This window comes from Calidris pugnax, unplaced genomic scaffold, assembly GCF_001431845.1.
Source record: "Calidris pugnax isolate Ruff unplaced genomic scaffold, ASM143184v1 scaffold2026, whole genome shotgun sequence".
NCBI classification, from domain to species: Eukaryota; Metazoa; Chordata; class Aves; order Charadriiformes; family Scolopacidae; genus Calidris; species Calidris pugnax.
In genome coordinates this window covers 1,282-2,435 of record NW_015092333.1, presented here as the reverse complement: position 1 = coordinate 2,435, position 1,154 = coordinate 1,282, and positions in this window count along the sequence as shown.

Genomic DNA, 1,154 nt, shown 5'->3' with positions numbered 1-1,154 from the left:
CCCCGGGGCAAATAGAGACCCCCCCGGGGCAAATAAGAGACCCCCCGGGGGAGAAACCCACTCCAAGGGGGGAGAAACCCACTTCTAGTGGGAGAAAATGCACTTCTAGGGGGGGGAAATCCACTCCAAAGGGGTAAAAAGTGACTATTGGGGGAGAAAAAAGACCCCCCCAGGGAAGAAATTACCCCCCCGGGGCAAATAGAGACCCCCCCGGGGGAGAAAAGTTCCTGAAACCACCTGGGGGTCCTGGAAACTGCCCTGGGGGTCCTGGAAACTGCCCTGGGGAGCCCCGAAACTGCCCTGGGAGGGTCTGGGGGTCCCCGAAACTGCCATGGAGGTCCTGGAAACTGCCCTGGGGGGCCCTGAAACCACCCGGGGGTCCCCAAAACTGCCCTGGGGGGTTCTGAAACAGCCCTGGGGAGCCCCGAAACCACCCGGGGGAGCCCTAAAACCGCCCTGGGGGGCCCTGAAACTGCCCTGGGGATCCCTGAAACCCCCCTGGGGGTCCTTGAAACCGCCCTGGGGGTTCCTGAAACTGCCCTGGGGAGCCCCGAAACCACCCGGGGGCTCCTGAAACTGCCCTGGGGGGGCCCTGAAACCACCCTGGGGAGCCCCAAAACCACCCTGGGGAGCCCCAAAACCACCCGGGGGAGCCCCGAAACTGCCCTGGGGATCCCTGAAACCCCCCTGGGGATCCCTGAAACCCCCCTGGGGGTCCTTGAAACCGCCCTGGGGGTTCCTGAAACTGCCCTGGGGAGCCCCGAAACCACCCGGGGGCTCCTGAAACTGCCCTGGGGGGGCCCTGAAACCACCCTGGGGAGCCCCAAAACCACCCTGGGGAGCCCTGAAACTGCCCTGGGGAGCCCTGAAACCGCCCTGGGGGTTCCTGAAACCGCCCTGGGGACCCCTAAAACCGCCCTGGGGGGCCCTGAAACTGCACTGGGGAGCCCTAAAACCGCCCTGGGGGGCCCTGAAACTGCACTGGGGGTCCTTGAAACCGCCCTGGGGAGCCCTGAAACTGCCCTGGGAGGGTCTGGGGGTCCCCGAAACTGCCATGGAGGTCCTGGAAACTGCCCTGGGGGGCCCTGAAACCACCCGGGGGTCCCCAAAACTGCCCTGGGGGGTTCTGAAACCACCCTGGGGAGCCCCGAAAC